Consider the following 19281-nt stretch of genomic DNA (forward strand, 5'->3'; position numbering starts at 1 on the left):
CCCCTGCCAAGCAGGAAACACCATCAAAGCATTCTTGACATATGGCTGTCAAGCCTCTGCTTAAAGACCTCCAAAGGAGGAGACTCCACCACACTTCTTGGCAGCAAATTCCACTGCCGAACAGCTCTTACTGTCAGGAAGTTCTTCCTAATGTTTAGGTGGAATCTTCTTTCTTATAGTTTGAATCCATTGCTCTGTGTCCGCTTCTCTGGAGCAGCAGAAAACAACCTTTCTCCCTCCTCTATATGACATCCTTTTATATATTTGAACATGGCTATCATATCACCCCTTAACCTTCTCTTCTCCAGGCTAAACATACCCAGCTCCCTAAGCCGTTCCTCATAAGGCATCGTTTCCAGGCCTTTGACCATCCCTGCTTAGCCATGAAGTGACCCGGGGGGGGGGCAGTCACTGCCCCTTAGCCTAACCTACCTTGCAGGGTTGTTGTTGTGGGGGGTAACCATGTGTGCCCTCTTGAGCTCCTTGGAGAAAGAGTGGAATTTAAATGCAACAAATCGAAAAAAATGGAAAAAAAAATAGAACCTCCTAAGGAATTTACAGGAAAATGAAAGGAACATTAAATAGATCAATGAAAGACACTTAAAAGCAGGGTTTTCTTTTGTTTGTTTGTTTTATACAAAAGAAATATGATACATCTTTTACACACAAACAAAAATATGTAACACTGCTTCACCAATACACAAAAATATTCCGACTTCCTTGATGTGGGTCCTTGTTTCCTCGATTCCTTGCCTCTGATATTCCAATAAATTTGATCTGTACTAAATCTTGTTTGTATTCATTTTACCTTATTTCAATTCAAGAGTTATTTGAAGCATTCTAAAGTTTTTATATGGGGACACTGTTCTTTTAGATATTGTCTATACGTCTTCCACTCTTCTTTAAACTTTTGCATCGATCGATCTCTATTTTCCCCAGTCATATATGCTAATTCCATATACCCTAACAGTTTTCCTTGCCACTCCTCTTTTGATGGAATTTTATCTCCCTTCCACCCCTTGGAATCCGTTCCAGAAGTCCGTTTGACTTCCAAAATGTTCGGAAACCAAGGCGCAGCTTCCGATTGGCTGCAGGAAGCTCCTGCAGCCAATCGGAAGCCCCGTCGGACGTTCAGGTTCCAAAGAACATTTGCAAACTGGAACACTCGCTCCCGGGTTTGCAGCGTTCAGGAGGCAAAACGTTTGACTCGCAAGGCGTTCAACTTCCGAGGTACGACCGTATCAGGTTCAGATTGTGCTCCGGTCCTGTTAAAACCCTTTCTTGCCCACCCTGTAGGTAGCTGGGTGCTGGTGGTCCAGACCTCCTGTTTCCCTATGGGGGAGGTCTGTGCTGAGTGGTCCCCTAGTGTTGAAAGAGAGGGAGCGGTGGTGGCCAGGGGGCAAACTGACCCTAGGGGCTCCTGGGAAACTTGATTCTGCCCGGCTGCTGCGCTGCCTCTTTGCCTCCTTACTGCAGGTAGCCTCTTCTTGCTGCATCGGGGGCGGTGATTGTGTCCTACGGAGGCAGAAGCAATCTCCACTAATGGCCGGCCAGGGAGTTGTTTGGGCAGGTCATCCTCTTGAAGCTGAGCCAGACTCTCCTGCGCTGGATCCGTGCGTGCTATTGGCATTGCCTTTACAGGACCAGGGGAAAAGGAAAGGGAGGCGGAAATCTCTTGAAAATGCGGCGGCTGCTTCATGCAGACCCGGGAGGAGGCTGTTGGAGGCCCCAAATTGTGGGCAAGGGCATGCGTGCTCTTGCACAGTGTGGACTTGACGTTAGCAGCAGAGGGGTGCAGAATCTTACCTCTTACTTGATGGAAATGAAAGGGTCAGAGGGGAGAAGGGTCCCATGTTCAAGTTCCGATTCCGGGTTTCCCTTTGGTTGGCCGCCGTGAGAACAGGATGCTGGATTAGAAGTGGCATTGGCCTAATCCAGACTGACCCCCCGCCACACCTAAAATCGTATTATCATATTTCTGCAAACTGTCCCAGAAGTTCTGCTGATACATTTCTGCAGGTACATTTCTGACAGACCAGCACCCAAAACAATCTGTTCACGTCCTTTACAGCCCCCCCACCTCTGTGTTCCATAAATCTTATTTGCCTCGCCCCCCCCCCACCTTGTCGCCCCGCTCCCCATGCTTCGTGAAACTTCTCCCACTCTGTAGCCCCAGCATCTGCCAAAAAAAAAAGAGAGATCTCAGATTTTGCAGAAACCCAGATGTTGCATCTGGAAGCAATTTGGAGGGAAAAATTAAGTAATTTTCCTAACTTATTCTGATTGCAGAATTTGGGGCGGGGGGTTCCGTGTCAAATTCCACATGCCCCGACTGCAGGAGAACACGAGGCGCTGAAACTGAGTCATTCCTGTCTGTACCTCGCCATCGTTTGTTTTGCTGAGGTCCTGTTGAAAGCCACTGCAGAGTTAGAGGATTTCCCTCTTTGTTCACACATGGTTTTCGGGCTCCGTGAAATGGCTGTATTTTCTCTTTTAACGGTTTCATGGCTTCAGTGGCAAGGTGCGCAAATTTGCAAGGGTGCAGGTTTGATGCGGTCCTTGTTGAAAGGATTCCCTGTATCGCCACAGAGGATGGAGCTGCCCAGAGGGGCTGAGTTGATGGAGGGTGTTGGCTGGTGATGGTAGGGACCAGGTGAGGCAGGTGTTTGCCCAGGAAGCTTGGCGGAAGAAGAGAAGGGATCTTCCACACTTAGAATCATAGAAGGGACCCAGGAGGTCATCTAGTTCAACCCTGGGCAATCCAGGAATCACACCAGGAGATGAGAAGCACACCAGAGTTGGGAGAGGAGTTCAGAGCGGGAAATTTAGAATGGAAAACTGGACCTTTCCATCACCTTTTCCCCCCAGAGTTTTAAGTACAACAGCAGAAGGGCCATTGGCCTGATCCAGCAGGCTCTTCCTATGTTCTCAGGTTAACAGATTGAGCACTTTGTCCAGGGAGTCTCTCAGGTGAGCTGTTTGCTCAGCGTTTTAGAGCAAAGGTGAGTGAGAGGCAGGAGGGTGGAAGTTTATAAAAATTCTGCAAGGCATGCACTAAAACTCTTGGGCGCCCAAGGAAGCGGAATGCTGAAAGATTTAGGTACAAGAAAGGACTTCTTTAAACTATGGAACTCCCTGCCACAGGAGCCAGGGGTGCCCACCAACCTGGATGGCTTTTAAAAGAGGATTGGACAAATACATGGAGAAAGAAAGGGCTCTCAAGGCAGCCATGCTCTGAATCCCAGGAGGGGAGAGAGCTCTTGTGCTTGGATCCCAAAATGGGCATCTGGCTGGTCACTGTGAGAAGAAGGTGCGGAACTAGATGGGTCACTGGACTGATGCAGCAGGTTCTTATTGCGCTCTTATTTATCCTGATTTGCTTGCGCGCACCATTTACATGGAGGTTAGACTATATTCAGCCATTATTGAGCATTCATCCTGATCTGCTTGCAGGGAGTTCATACATCTTCCCATTAAACATTTGTTTCCCCTTTCAGTTCGCATGGTGTACCCATCACTTTCCTGACTTCGAAAAGCCTCTCTCTTTTTTGAGTGGATTTGTTGCTCTAGGGCGACAGAGCTTTTAAATCCACTTTAATTGAACAAACCTAATGTTCCAGAATGCACCCAAATCCCTCCATTTAATTTAAATGCAACTCTCTGGGAAACTCTGCTTAAACCACAAATACAAGGTGTAAAAAAAACCAGCAGAAAAATCAGCATGACATGTAAATAAACATTGAAATTCTGAGCAGCTCAGTTCCAGAATATTTCAGCTCCAGGTAAGACAGCTCTATCAATCTACGCCGTTCCTGGGGCTTCTGGGAGGTGCAAAAACCAAAACATCTGGACACATATTATCAAGTAACAGTGAGTGTCAGCAATCCCTAGAATGCAAATCGGCACAAACAGGAGATGAATAGCAAGCTTGATTATTGCTTTGCCGGCTTAGAGATCCAAGCAGCTGCTTCCCACTCAGAAGATCCCTCACTCCCAACACAAGTGTGAAGGAAGGGTTGTAAAATCCCCGGGTCCATTTCCCCTGCCGCTGGGAGAGAGGAGATTGAATTTCAGAGCGGTTCCAGCCTTTCGCCATGAATCACACCCCAATTTTGGAAAGTCAAACTCATCAGCGGACTTTGCAAGCTAACATTGCTACGATTCCTGCTCAAGGAGGATCAGCCATTAAGGGGAGGCAAGGATGCTCTGTTCACAAAGCAGTTGGGCATACCGTGTTAGATTTATCAGCAGCCGTGATAAGGAAACAGCCAACTCATCAACAAGTTTGGCTGGTGGCCTTGGGCTGATTCACACATTTGCTGTGATTCTTGCATTGAAGGGGGCTGGACTAGATGACCGCTGGGGGTCCCTTCCGCCCACAATTCTGTGATTCTTTGCCCTTCCTTGCTCTTTCCTCCCGCGCCTGTTTAAATATGTAGCTCTCTCGGCCGGGTTTTGTGGTTGGTTTTTAATTCTCCGTTTTATATGGCCTCTCGGGTGCTTTTGTTTTTAGGCACTTAAGAAAATATTAATTATGCCTCGGTAGATGAGTCAGCGCTGAAAGGCTTTCCTGGAAATCAAAAACACTGGACATTGGAGCTCTAAACAGACGTGGAAGGTGGGAGTTGTAGTTCAGATATCTGGTTGGAGGAATTTGGGCTGCACTTTCTTGCAGCTAGCTCAGGGAGCTGCAGCCCGCCACTGTGTCCCTCGGTTCAACTCGGTTCAGCCTGTTTTTGCCCATCCAGCTCTGCCCAATGAGCCCTTCTGCCCTGCCTAAGGCTGGTTGGGGTGGGTGGTGCTTGGTTTCCAGTGCAGCGCAACGTAATAAGATTCAGGACAGGTAAAAGAAAGGACTTCTTCACACGGTGCAGAGTTCAGCTGTGGAACTCACTGCCACAGGAGGCACAAACCTAGATGGCTTTAAGAGAGGATTAGTCAAATGCATGGAGGAGCAGAGGGCTATGTTCTGCCTCCGCAGTTGGAGGCAGTAGCAATGCTTCTGAAAACTAGTTGCTGGAAACCACAGGAGGGGAGAGTGGTGTTCTTGTGCTTGAATCCTGCCTTTGGGTTTCCCACAGGAATCTGGACTGGATGAGCCACTGGCCTGATCCAGCATGAAAATTACTTTGTTTTTAATTGGCTCTCCTGGCTTGGGGAGCTTCTCTCCACACTTGCTGGGTACTCAAGCAGACTGTTGCCATTGCCTGCAATTTGCCCGGCTTTTGGCTCTTGTGAGCCCCTGCAGAAAAATTCCTGTCTGTGTATGTTGAGCCGCCATGCCTCATTTAGGATAACGGGGGAGAGGGGGGAGAGGAGGGAGGGAGGGAGAAAAGGGAGAGGGTCACGCAGAGAGGGCAGCTTCTTCTCAAACAGTGTTATAAAAGTATAATTGCCCTGGGTTATTCAGAGTTCTTTCCCCTCTCTTTACAAGAGTATTTGGGGGGAGATGGGCTTATTACACATTTTTCAACAAGCTGAGCGAGGCACGTAATGGGGGCTGCACCCTGCCCAATGGGATTGCAAAAGGGGGGGTAGTGAATGATAGACCCCAGGAATCCTGGCTCCCAGTCTCTGCTGGAACCATTTAGCGCTTTCCTTCTCCTTGGGAACATCAGCTTCTAGTAGTGGGACGGAGGGCTGCCTCGCAGGCCGGACCACAGAGGGTTTGGGTCTTTCAGGTTCCTGTACTGAACACATGCCCTCCACATGGCCCAATGCCCCCCCCCCCAAGTGCCCTGGCGCCACTGCAGGAGAGCGAAAGAGCAGCCAGAGTTCACTTCCTGCCCGCCTGAGAGCTTAGCAAGCAGTCAAGCCGCTTATCTGCCCTTGGCAGCTGACCTCTGTCCATGAAGGGAGCCGTTTCCCTCGGCCTTGAAATGCTCCAAACAGTGTCTGAAATTATGGGAACCTCAGAAATTTGTAGAGCTGGAAGGGATTCCAAAGGTCCTCTAGCCTAACCTCTCGTTCAACATTGATGCCGGAATCCAGCATCACCTGAGCTCTGTGAGTGCGGCATTCTCCCGATTGAAGTGCAGAGTGTTTGAGGACCGGGACATTCACAGGGAAACCAAAATGCTTGTTTACAAAGCTATTGTACTACCAACCTTACTATATGCTTGTGAAATATGGACCACTTATAAACACCATCTCCAACTCCTCGAAAGATTCCATCAACGGTGTCTTCTCACTTGGGAAGACAGGCGAACTAATGCCAGGGTACTGGAAGAAGCAAAGATCACCAGTGTGATTCTTCAACCTCAACTTCATTGGACTGGTCATGTTGTGCGGATGTCTGATTATCATCTTCCAAAGCAAGTAAGTACTCTATTCCGAACTTAAAAATGGAAAGCATAATGCTGGTGGTCAACAAAGGAAGTTCAAAGACTGTCTCAAGGCAAATCTTTAAAAAATGTAGTATAAACACTGACAACTGGGAAACACTGGCTTGCGAGCGCTCCAGTTGGAGAACAGCCTTTACCAAAGCTGCCATGGGCTTTGAAGACACTCGATCTCAGGACGCAAGGGAGAAACGTGCTAAGAGGAAGGCATGCTTGGCAAATCCACACCGTGATCAACTCCCACCCAGAAACCAATGTCCCCACTGGAAGGACGTGTGGATCCAGAATTGGCCTCCATAGTCATTTATGGACTCACTGCTAAAACTGTGTTCATGGAAGACAATCTTACTCAGCTATGAGGGATCGCCAAAGAAGAAGAAGAAGTAGTCTAATCCCTTGCAATGCAGCTAAAGAATCCCTGCCAGGTAGACTTCCAAGAGAGTCCATTCCACTGTTGAACAGCTCTTATTGTCAGGAGTTGGAATCTCCTTTCTTGTCAAGTGAAGCCATGGGTTCGAGTCCTACCCTCCAGAGCAGGAGAAAACGAGCTTGCTCCTTCCTCCATGTGATGGCCCTTCAGATACTTGAAGATGGCTATCATACAGACATAAGAAGAGCCTGTGCTGGATCAGGCCAATGGCCCATCTAGTCCAGCATCCTGTCCTCACAGTGGCCAACCAGATGCCTGTGGGTAACTAGCAAGCAGAATCCGACCAGAAGAGCAACTCTTCCCTCCTGTGGTTTCCAGCAACTGGCATTCAGAAGCATCGCTGCCTCTGACTGTTGAGGCAGAGCCGAGCCGTCCTGGCCAGGAGCCATCAATGTGCTTCTTCCCCATGAATTTGTCTAATCATAACTGCTCTCAGTCTCTTCTTCTCCTCCTCCTCCTCCAGGCTAAGCACCCCCGACTCCTCCAACCATTCCTCCCAAGGCTTGGTTTGCAACAGCCTCAATCATCTCGGTCTCCCTCCTCTGCACACCTCTTGTACGTTTCCACACACAATCCTGCAAAGCTGGAAATGCCATGTTTGCAATGCCACACACGCAGCCAACTGAAGACCACAGGCCCCCAAATTCAGGGCCCATCCAGCGTTTTGGTTCTTGCAAAGGACTAGGAGGGAGCTGGCATGTCAATGCCTCTCGCACCTCTTATGGGGAGAAGGGGATTAGCTTGTAAGTTTCCTTCACTATTGATTTAACAGAAATTAAATTAAGCCTGGCTATGGGAGTTCATTTTTTTCTTAATTCCTAAAGAACCGAACATCAGCAGAAACAGAAAAAAAAACCCACCCACGTTTCATTAGGCTACACAATGCCTGCTGTTGGTTAGCCAGGAGAGCCCCTGAGAATGCTGAAGCATTCCACCCAGCAATTTTAAAAGGAAAAAAAATGATGTTCAAATAAATAAACACTTATAAGCCCTCTCTGCGCTGAACGGCCCCGGGGCAGGTTACATAAAATATCACAATTTAAAACAATACACAACACATGAAAACCATTAAAACGAAACCACAAAACCAAAAATAATCACAAGAGCAGCAAAACGGGAAGGCAGGAATACAGCAGAAGGGAAAGATCTGCTGAACCAGCAACCTCCAGAGCAGAGAGATGGGATTTGACCCAACACCAGAAACGAGGGGGCAAGGCTCACCTGGGAGGCGGCGAGAGTGCTCCGCAATCCAACTTCTTGCATTTCATTGCCCATTCCAAAATAACTCTGGACATTTTGGCCAGGGTTGCCACTGAGGAGACCTTTGAGAGGAACTGTGAGACCGCTGCATCGCCGGTGGTCAGAGTCTCCGTACGCCGTTCTCTTTTCAGTTCATCCTTTTTACTACGAAAATGCTGCCTTATAATCAGCTGGTGGCGGGTGGCACTGTGGTCTAAACCACAGAGCCTAGGGCTTGCCGATCAGAAGGTTGGCAGTTCGAATCCCCGCGATGGGGTGAGCTCCCGTTGCTCGGTCCCTGCTCCTGCCAACCTAGCAGTTCGAAAGCACACCCAAAAGTGCAAGTAGATAAATAGGTACCATTCCGGCGGGAAGGTAAACGGTGTTTCTGTGTGCTGCTCTGGTTCGCCAGAAGCGGCTTAGTCATGCTGGCCACATGACCCGGAAGCTGTACCCCGGCTCCCTCGGGCAATAAAGCGAGACGAGCGCCGCAACCCCAGAGTCGTCCGCGACTGGACCTAACGGTCAGGGGTCCCTTTACCTTAACCTTTAATCAGCCGATACACAAGACCCCAGCAGACGCAAAGGAGTTCTCTAAGAATGAACAGGCCGGTCACCCTCTCAATGACGTTGGGGAGAAACAAAAGGGTGCTCATCGTTCTGGGGCACCCATGACTGAAATGTCTGAGCGCAAGCCTGAAAATGGCCCGACTGGTGTTCTTATCGCTTCATCGGTTCTAAAGGTCACAGATCTCTCTGATTTCCAATCTGCGTCTGAACAAAGGATGTCATATAGAGGAGGGTGAAAGGTTGTTTTCTGCTGCTCCAGAGAAGCGGACACGGAGCAATGGATTCAAACTACAAGAAAGAAGATTCCATCTAAACATTAGGAAGAACTTCCTGACAATAAGAGCTGTTCGGCAGTGGAATTTGCTGCCAAGGAGTGTGGTGGAGTCTCCTTCTTTGGAGGTCTTTAAGCGGAGGCTTGACAGCCATCTGTCAGGAATGCTTTGATGGTGTTTCCTGCTTGGCAGGGGGTTGGACTGGATGGCCCTTGTGGTCTCTTCCAACTCTATGATTCTATGAAAATAAAGGGAAACTGTGCTTGTGTGTAGACAAGACGTGCCACTGTGAGCGATGGCAGGACATAGAAGCTCAGGTTCCCTGGCTCACAAAATTCTCCCTGGTTTGCACCTAAAAGAACACGGCATGTTGTGGACGGTTCCCATCCTTTGGCCTCCAGCACTTTCGGCACTTGCTCCGAGCAAGCCTGGGTCATGTGGGTGGTGTGACTTATTCCCTCCCAGTTTGAAGTCCCTTTTCAGACCTGGCACTGCCCGTCACAGCCTTTCTGTGGAGCCTGCCCCCTCCCCTGCCCTTCCTATGGAGCAGCTGTATTAAGAAACTTCTGGACTCCAGAACTGGAAGAATGAAGAAACAAATGGAAAAAATAAACATCTCTCACACGGGAAATTTACAGGATACAGAACTCCTTTTGCAGAAATGAAATTTATTAAATGTGTCAATACGAATGGAAGTCAGGAACGCTGTAGCTGCTGATAAGGGATTCGATCAGGACTGAATGTAATTGGATTAATTAATTAAGATTTCGAAAGGCGGAAGAAATAAGAACTTTGCACCCCGAAACCCAGCACACGGGAAGTCACACAAAATGTATAATTGGCTCTATAATCAATATATATTTCAATGTGAAATTATTATTATTATTATTATTATTATTATTATTATTATTATTATTTCTGTACCGCCCTATACCCGAAGGTCTCACATTAAAAATCACTCACATAAAAGCAAAATAAAAACCAGATCCCCCCCCCTCCCGAAAAGAGCCAGCATTTTTAAAAAGGGTATAGGATGTCAGGTCAGACAAAGGCCTGGTTGAAGAGGAATGTTTTTGCCTGGCACCTAAAGTTGTATAGTGAAGGCGCCAGGCGAACTTCCCAGGGGAGAACATTCCACAGATGGGGAGCCACTGCAGAGAAGGCCCCATTCTCATGTTGCCACCCTCTTGCAAGGGAGGCATACGAAGGAGGGACTCAGAAGATGATCTCAGGGACCGGACAGCTTCATATGGGAAGAGGCAGTCCTTACGGATAAAATGTGGTTATTGTTTATAGTAACTGAAAATGAATAAAAATTATTGACAAAAAAAGAGAAGTTTCTGGACTCCAAACTCTGGTCAAAGCCAGCGGGCAGAGCAGCCAATGGTCAGGGGCAATGGGAGATGGGTGCTTTGTGGGCGGCTGCACTGGGGGACACAACACCTTTTTGCTCAAGTGATGAGCTGTTTCCCCAGCATTGCTCACTGCTTGCTTAGGCCTGGGTTTGTCCCACCTCTTCCTGCCCAGGCTACCCTTTGAACTGGGAGTGCCCTTTGGGATTGAATCGGGGACTTGGTTGGTGCAAAGCGGGTACGCTGGCTCTGAGCTGTGGCCCTTCTCTTGCGACAGAGCCGGCCAACATGGCGCCCTCCAGAAACGGGTGGACTGCAACTGCCATGCGCGCCTGCCTCAGCGACAGCGTCACGTCCACAGAATGGAAGATGGCAGGATCCCCAAGGACGGGCTCCGTGAGAAGCTGGCCCAGTGCCTGGTTGCAGAGAGTCTGGTTGTGCATCCACAGCAGTAACCAGAGGAGGAATGACCGCTGGGAAGAGCAAAGAGAGAAGGAACGCCCTGACGCATCTGCAGCAACACAACCAGACGCCTTCCCCTGCCCCAGCTGCAACAAAACATGTCTCTCCCCTATCGGTCTCTACAGCCACAGCAGGTGCTGCAACTCTCCAATGGCTTGACATTACTCCCAATGGCACACTCCTCCATTGTCTCCCGAGACGAATGAATGCCAACCAGCCAACAACTCCCATGTCTATCGGCCATCCTGGTAAGGGGTGATGTGAGTTGTAGTCCAAAACACCTGGAAGGTACCACACTGTTGGCTCCTGCCTTAAGGCCTAGGAAGCTGCCTTGTACTGAGTGAGACCAGGGGTTGCTATAGCTCAATATTGTCTACACTGATTGGCAGCAATGGTTCTCCAGGGTTTCAGTCACGAGTCCGTCCCAGCCCTAACTGCGTGTGCCAGCCGGGATTGAAGCGGAGACCTTCTGCATGCAAGGCAGATGTCCTGCCCGCTGAGCTATGTCCTCTCCGCTAACTGTGGTTGTGGGAATCCTTCTCGGAGTTAAGCCAAGCAGTGATAAGAGAAAGAGAGAGAGAGAAATTCTCCCTTCCCCACAAAATTCATAGTGAGAAATTCCTTTCGTGGTTGCTTCCTAACGTCCTCCTGCATATTTTTATTTCCTTTCCACGATGTCACATTCCAAAAGGTGATTCACCAAGAAACAATACTTAAAGTTGCCTTAGGCTCATTCATCTGCCATGTTGAATATCACTTGCTGGAAATTACAGGAAGGGAGGGTTGCTCTTGTGCTCGGTGCTCGAATCCTGCTTGCGAGTTTCCCCCCCAGGCATCTGTTTGGCCACTGCGAGAACAGGATGCTGGACTGGATGGGCCATTGGCCTCATCCTGCAGACTGTTCTTATGGGTCAATTAAATAATATTTATTAATTTATTGCTTTTCTATTCTTCTGTTCCTCCCAAAGGATCCCGGGGTGGCAAGCATGAACATGTTGGAACAATATAATTTAAAATGAAATGAAATGAAAGCAAGTTTGGAAACAATTTTTAAAGGCGTATAGGACATCTGAAAATAATTGAAATAGCAGAACTGGACAAAATATATTGTTAGACAACTGAGGGAAAACCCAGAAGCAAGGGGTTCTTCTGAGAGTCACGACAGGGACCCCAACTCTATGATGTTTGGGGGAAAGATCAGCTCAACGCTGCTTGTGTTACCTGGACAGGTATTCTTCTGTGACGAGGCAACGGGTGCATCAGAAATGGAACCTGCCAGGTCAAAGCTGATTTCGAAAACGAGCCCTTGAGGTGCAGCCTCCCTTTTGCAGATTTTGGGATTTCTTGCTCCCTCCCTCCCTCCTCCCTCCTCCCCCACCCCCAACTCAACAATCTCCTCACAGCTTGTAAAACAGCTCAAATGAAAGAGTGCTGGATAAGTGTTGGCTGCCGGTCAAGTGTCTGTCCCAGGAGCCCAGGAGGCAGAGAACTTAAAAGGTAACACATGATGGAGAAGCAGCAGCGAGCAGAGCTGGCCTCCTTCCTCCAAGGCTTCCTTTCCCTCCTCTTAAAGGGGAACAAGCACGGATCCCGTGGCAAGGTGTGCATTGCTTTGCTGGGTGAGACTAGCCGCATTCCCGCCTGCACCAGGGCCCTCCCCCCCCCCCCCCCGAAAGGTGCGTCTTGCAAAACTTATAAGAAGAGCATCTGCTGTATCAGGCCTGTGGCCCATCTAGTCCGGCCTCCTGTTCTCACAGGGTCCAACCAGATGCGCCCATGGGAAATCCAAGCACCAGAGATTCTCTCCCCTCCTGGGGTTTCCAGCAACTGGCATTCAGAAGCATTGCTGCCTCCGACTGTGGAGGCAGAGCAGAGCCATCCTGGCTGGTAACTGCTCCTCCTCCTCCATGAATTTGTCTGATCCTCTTTTAAAGCTATCTAGGCTGGTTGTCTTCACTGCCTCCTGTGGCAGGGAGTTCCGTAGTCCAACTATGTGCTGTGTAAAGGACTTTCTTTTTTCCTGCCCTGAATCTTCTAGTGTTCAGCTTCCTTGGACGTCCACGAGATCTTTTTTTAAATAATAATTTAAATTAAATTACCATTTTATAATATTTAAACACATCCTCATTATCTACTTTACTTCTTTTGCTCTTAAGAGCTTAACGACTCCACCCCCCCCCCGCCCACCCCCTGCCCCGGCTCCATAGCTGCCAAGTTCTCCCTTCTTTTAAGGGAAATGCCCTTATGCTGAATAGGCTTCCTCGCGAGAAAAGGGAAAACTTGGCAGCTATGCCCGGCTCTGGGTTTTCAAAGTTAATCTTTATGGTTGTAGCATTTATACATTTTCCAATTTATGTTTCACTCATTTAAATAAATATAAAAAGGTAAGAACCATTATCATTATAAGTCTTCTTACAACCCTGCTAGTGTTGTTAGTTGTTTACAGTGGTCCTTCAAATAGTGTATAAATTTGCTCCAGTCTTTCCGGAATGCTTGATCTTGCTGGTTTTGGATTTTTCCGGTCAGCTTCGCCAATTCCGCAAAGTCCATCATCTTCACCTGCCCTTCTTCTTTCGTTGGTGTTCTTATTGCTTCCATTTGGGGGCTAATACAATTATCGCTGCAGTTGTTGCATACAGTACATAAATAATTTTTTATCTCCCTTTGGTATCTCTTCCCCCACCATACCCAGTAAAAATGCTTCTGTTGTTTTTTGTTTTACAAAAGTATTTTTATACATTTTCTTTAACTTGTTATATATCATTTCCCAGTAAGCTTTTACCTCTTTACAAATCTACCACATGTGATAAAAACTCCCTTCCTTTTCTTTACGTTTCCAACACTCCTTAGATCTTGTCCTGTACATTTTAGCAGGTTTAGTGTGTGTTAAGTATATCTAAGACTTAGCAAGGCATAGAGAAAGTAGATAAACGTTTCCCTCCGTCTCTGACAACCTTAGAACTTGCGGACGTCCACCTTTCCAATGTGACACTATCCATTTCCAGGTGAGGCATCCAGAATCATAGAATCCTAGAGTTGGAAGAGACCACAAGGGCCATCCAGTCCAACCCCCTGCCGATCAGGAAACACCATCAAAGCATTCTTGACATATGCCTGTCAAGCCTCTGCTTAAACACCTCCAAAGAAGGAGACTCCACCACACTCCTTGGTAGCAAATTCCACTGCCAAACAGCTCTTACTGTCAGGAAGTTCTTCCTAATGTTTAGGTGGAATCGTCTTTCTTGAAGTTTGAATCCATTGCTCCGTGTCCGCTTCTCTGGAGCAGCAGAAAACAACCTTTCTCCCTCCTCTATATGACATCCTTTGATATATTTGAACATGGCTATCCCAGTACTCCAGATCTGCCCCCACCACAGATTTGCATGTTGCCATTATGATATTGGCCGTCTTATTTCCAGTGACCCCTTTCCTAATGATCCTTGGAGTGGAATTTGCCTTTTCCACAGCCGCCGCATGTTGGGTCGACATCTGAGCCATCTGCGCAGTTCTGCACAGAACCCCAATATCTTGTGTGGGTCTTACTGCCTCGCTGCCTCCCTGCAGCTGGGAACGCAAGCCAGAAGCCCTTCCTCCCAGTTTCTGCAAGCAGCCTTCTCCCTGGAGCTGGAATGCAAACCCAACATCCTGCTTCTGTCCCCTTGTGGGGGCTATGGCTTTCTGGGAGGGGAGGGGGCTTCCTGAGTGTCGCTCTATGGGGGCAAAGAGTCAGGGAAATGTTGAGTTCCCAGAAGTAACTTTTCAACCCTTGCCAAACAGTGCCAGGTCTGTTTCCTTCCCCTCTGTGGATGGTGGGGAGGGGGTGGCTGGGAGTGCAGGAAGGCAAATGCCTCTGGAGTAAAACTCCAGACAGGGAGGACTGAAACCGGGCGTCGGGGAGGGCAAATTCTTTGTGACGACCATGGAATGGAAACGATGCATTTGTTTTATTTTACTCGCTTGACATATTTTATGCCTCCCCTCAAATGAAAGGTTCCCAGGGCAGTATGCAGCATTTAAAATGAAATTGTTTGTTTGTATGTTGTTTAATTTCTATGCCACCATATACCCGAAGGTCTCAGGGCGGTTCACATAAAATATGAAATACATAAAATCAAAACAAAACCAACAACCCAATAAAAACAAACAAACCAAAAGAGCCAGCATTTTTAAAAAGGGTATAGGATGAAGATCAAGTCAGGCAAAGACCTGGTTGAAAAGGAACATTTGCCTGGTGCCTAAAGGTGTATACTGAAGGTGCCAGGTGAACTTCCCTGGGGAGAGCATTCCACAGACGGAGAGCCACTGCAGAGAAGACCCTGTTCTCGTGTTGCCAACCTCCGGACCTCTCGCGGAAGAGGCACACGAAGAAGGGCCTTGGAAGATGATCTCAGGGTCCGGGTGGGTTCATATGGGAAGAGGCGATCCTTGAGGTATTGCGGTCCTGAGCCATTTAAGGCTTTATAGATCAAAACCGGCACTTTGAATTGGGCCCAGAAACTACGTGGTAGCCAGTGCAGTTGGACCAGGATTTGTGTAATACAGTATGCTCAAACTGTGTTGCTCCGGTGAGCAACCTGGCCGCTGAATTCTGCACCAGCCTGAAGTTTCCAAACCATCTTCAAAGGCAGCCCCATGTAGAACACATTGCAGTAATCTAACCTCGTGGTTACCAGGGCATGGACAACAGTAGTTAGGCTATCCCTGTCCAGCCAAAGCTGATGGAAGTCACTCCGGGCCACTGAGGCCACCTGAGCCTTGAGTGACAGCAAAGGATCTAGGAGGACCCCCAAGCTATGAACCTGCTCCTTCAGGGGCAGCGTAACCCCATCCAAAGCAAGCGACCTCCCACCTATCTGAGGAACTACCTACTGTACTAACAATGCCTCAGTCATATCTTCAGTCTGTTGGCTGAATGAGAATGTAAACATAAGAACAGGAGAAGGTCCTGCTGGGTCAGGCCAGTGGCCCATCACTGTCTTCTGTTGGGAGTTCTGTAGTTCAGCTCCGCTCTGCACAAAGAAGTGCTTTGTATTCTCTGTCTTGAATCTTCCAACAATCAGCTTCATTGGATGTCCACAAGTTCTAGCATGTGTTGACCAGGGGCTGACCAGACTTTGGGACGCGGGTGGCACTGTGGTCTAAACCACTGAGCCTCTTGGGCTTGCTGATCAGAAGGGCGGCAGTTTGAATCTTCACAACGGGTTAAGCTCCCGTTGCTCGGTCCCAGCTCCTGCCAACCTAGCAGTTCAAAAGCACATCAAAGTGCAAGTAGATAAATAGGTACCGCTGCAGCGGGAAGGTAAACGGCGTTTCCAGGAGCTCTGATTTCCGTAGCAGTGTCCCGTTGCGCCAGAAGCAGTTTAGTCCTGCTGGCCACAAGACCCGGAAAGCTGTCTGTGGACAAACACTGGCTCTCTCGGCCTGAAAGAGACATGAGCGCTGCAACCCCCTAGTCACCTTTGACTGGACTTAACTGTCTAGGGGTCCTTTACCTTTTACCTTGATCAGACTTGTAGCTCAAAATATCTGGAGGGTGCCAGGTTGCCAAAGGCTGCATTAGCACCTTGAACTGGGCTCAGTAGCAAATCAGCAGATCCCTGAAATGTGATCCACCCACTGTTGCCACAGGAAGGGAGAGAGCTCTTCTGCTCTGGTTCTGCTTTTTGGTTCCCTAGAGGGCCACTAGGAGAACAGGATTCTGGTCCAAATAGACCATGGGCTTGATCCAGCAAGCTCCTCTTACATTCTTACTCCATGGTTTAACGCACCCATTCCCACCCCCCTTTGTGAAGATGCCAAAAGCTAGATTTGTAACCATGGATGCTTTCAGGACTCTCTCTCCTTGACTTCTGAGCGGTTGACGTGCTCCTTGGAATTTTCCCCAGTGGGGCAAAGAAAAGCTTTTGGGGAGTTGTTTTTGGATAGAGGGGGTGAATGATAGGGTTAACAAGAGAGAGAGAGCTTCTCAGAGATCTCCAGAAGCTAGCTTGAATCCAACAATAATCCAATAATTCCAGTTACAGGTAGGTAGCCGTGTTGGTCTGCCGTAGTCGAAACAAAATTAAAAAATTCCTTCCAGTAGCACCTTAGAGACCAACTAAGTTTGCCATTGGTATGAGCTTTCGTGTGCATGCATGCATCTGAAGTAGTGTGCATGCACACAAAAGCTCATACCAATAACAAATGGGACGCGGGTGGCGCTGTGGGTTAAACCACTGAGCCTAGGGCTTGCCGATCAGATGGTCAGTGGTTCGAATCCCCGCGACAGAGTGAGCTCCCATTGCTTTGTCCCAGCTTCTGCCAACCTACCGGTAGCAGTTCAAAAGCATGTCAAAGTGCAAGTAGATAAATAGGTACCGCTACAGCGGGAAGGTAAACTGCTTTGGTTCGCCATAAGTGGCTTAGTCATGCTGGCCACATGACCTGGAAGTTGTACGCCGGCTCCCTCGGCCAATAACGCAAGATGAGCGCCGCAACCCCAGAGTCGGTCACGGCGGGACCTAATGGTCAGGGGTCCCTTTACCTTAAGGTGCTACTGGAAGGATTTTTTTAAAAAAAATGTTTCCAATAATTCCATATAGGGTTGAGGCATGAAGTACTTCACAGGGTAGGTCCAGACTGAATTTGATTGGTGAATGCACTGGAGATGTGAGTCTGAATTGAAAGAGTTGCCCAGAAAACCTTTTATGCCCCTGGCATCAGGAAGAGTGTTATTAACTCATTAACCAGAGGCCTTGGAGAGGACAGAGTGGGGTGTTGTGGGATGAGCTGGTCCTGACCTAACAGCCAGAGGTCTTGGGAAAAGGGCGAAGTGCTTTGCAGCAACCTCGCTAGAAGGGCCTGATCCTGGTAACAAGGTGTACCTTGCATTGGCAGGCTGATTATCTCTTGTGATACAGCAGAATGATAAATAACCGAATACCATACCACATCTTCTTAGTGACGGACAATGTTTTGAGTATACTCAAATGCTAGATAAAGCGGGATTGTGCTATATAGTGGAAGTGGAGAGGTGCGAGGCTTGAAGATCTGGTGGGCAAAACCAAGCAGAGGTTGGGTGGCCATCTGCCATGGATGCTTTAGCCGAGATTCCTGCATTGCAGGGGGTTGGACTAGATGACCCTTAGGCTCCCTTCTAAATCTTATGATTCTATGAAAGGTGCAGATCAGCTATTCTGCAGGGCTTTTGTGCAAGGAAAAGGTGGAAGAGCATCTTCTCAGTCTCTCCTTCCATCACAATACTTTCCTTTGTCCTCTTCCTCCGCATCCAGGATGAGCTTCTTTCCATTTTCCTCCACTTCATTTTTTTTAATGCATCAAGAAAATAATTGTGTTCTGTATTCCATGTCTGATAACATATCAATTTCTCAATTCTACAGTTGAGCTCTGGTTCAGATGAAGTCCTGATGTTAGCCAGACTGCTTTATGCTCACATTCAGAGGTGTTAGTTACCGATGGTAGCTGTGTTGGTCTGCCGTAGTCGAAACAAATATTTTAAAAATCCTTCCAGTAGCACCATAGAGACCAGCTAAGTTTGTTATTGGTATTGGTATGAGCTTTTGTGTGCATGCACACGTCTTAAGAGGTGTGTGTGTGTGAAAAGTGAGGCAGCACCCTTGGGTGCCTTCTGCTGTTCTGGATAGCACTCTTTCCGACTTGCATTTCATATCCCCTGGGGAGAACCCCAGCCATTCCACTCCTCCTTTCCCCCCCCCCAGGCCCCCGATGCCAGTTGTGCTGGCCAATTGCTGACGGCCAGCCTTTTGGATCAGAGCTGAGTCGCTAATATTATTTTGGGAGAGGAGGAAGCCTGCCTGCTGGGCAAACAAAAGCCAGCAAGTGTGAAAATACGAGCTGGTGACACGCTGCATCCTCTTGCTGGGCCTTTCTTGTAAATATGTCACTGCGGAAGGAGGGAGGGGAAAGGAGTTGGCTGCAAGGAGAGCATCCGGCCAGGATGTTCTGGCCCCTAGTGGAGCAAGCTGGCCGGTTGGTGCCGGGGGCCAGGATTGGTCCTGGAAACGAAGGGGCAGAGGTGGAGCTTGTTCCTGGATGCTCTTCGCTTCCATCTGCCACATTGGCAGCACATTTCCTTTTTCAACTTGAGATCACACACACACACACACACACACACACAGAGAGAGAGAGAGAGAGAGAGCTCTTGTGAGTGCCAATTTTCATTTTACAGTTGGGAAACCGAGGCTGGAACAGAATGGTTTTGTTTAGGGTCATATGGTGAAGTCGCACACTTAAAGCACATTTAAAGTACATAGGTTTTAATGTGCATTAAAGTACACAGCCCCTCCCGAAGAAGACCAGAAACTGTAGTTCACCCCCCCCCCACAGATCCACAATTCCCAGCACCTGTAGGAAACTGCAGGAATATTTCGTGGGCAGGGTGGGTGCTCTGTATGCAGCCTGTGGCTTGCACCCAGCTTCCTTGAGATATGTCATAGAATTATAGAACAGTAGAGTTGGAAGGGACCCCAAGGGTCATCTAGTCCAACCCCCTGCAGTGCAGGATTCGTGTCCCCACTGAACCATCTGCATAACTCCAGTGGCATAGCATGGGGGGGCACAGGGGCAGTTGCCCTGGGTGCAAAATTATTGGGGCC

The 19281-nt window shown here is 48.4% G+C and overlaps 1 protein-coding gene across 3 annotated transcripts in view; it reads left to right on the plus strand.

Moving 5' to 3' along the window:
- Positions 1-19281, plus strand: part of IL11RA (interleukin 11 receptor subunit alpha) — a 127297-nt gene that overhangs the window by 25086 nt on the left and 82930 nt on the right. The window contains exon 1 of one of the 3 annotated variants that reach the window (XM_088653074.1): positions 10893-10914. The exons of the other annotated variants lie outside the window; for them this stretch is intronic. The gene's annotated coding sequence lies outside the window, so the exon portion shown is untranslated. Of the gene's footprint in view, positions 1-10892; positions 10915-19281 lie in introns of those variants that run through there. 3 annotated transcript variants of the gene reach the window in all.

This window comes from Zootoca vivipara, chromosome 10 (genome assembly GCF_965207765.1).
Source record: "Zootoca vivipara chromosome 10, rZooViv2.hap1.1, whole genome shotgun sequence".
Taxonomy (NCBI): Eukaryota; Metazoa; Chordata; class Lepidosauria; order Squamata; family Lacertidae; genus Zootoca; species Zootoca vivipara.